The following is a 330-nucleotide window of genomic DNA, read 5'->3' as shown; positions in this document are numbered from 1 at the left end:
CCCACACCCAAATTCTTTATGTCCTAATAACAAAATTGACCACAATATCATGTGGTCTACAACACTTGTATCTTCTCTTCTTATATCATTGAGAAGAAAAAATAGTGAACATTCAAGTTCTTGTTATTTCTTCTAAAATCAATACTAGAAAATACCAAGTTACCGACAAATTTTTTTAGCGACGGAATTTAGTTGTCGGAATTATCAACGAAATTTGCGATGGATTTTTTGTCGGAAAAAACGAAAAAATTTGTACACTAAATATTCTTAATATTTGTACGAAAATACGGGTTATTATTAATTAATAAAATAAAAAAATATGTGTTGATT

This window comes from Arachis ipaensis, chromosome B07 (genome assembly GCF_000816755.2).
Source record: "Arachis ipaensis cultivar K30076 chromosome B07, Araip1.1, whole genome shotgun sequence".
In the NCBI taxonomy this organism is placed as follows: domain Eukaryota; kingdom Viridiplantae; phylum Streptophyta; class Magnoliopsida; order Fabales; family Fabaceae; genus Arachis; species Arachis ipaensis.
Note: the sequence above shows the minus strand (reverse complement) of the source record.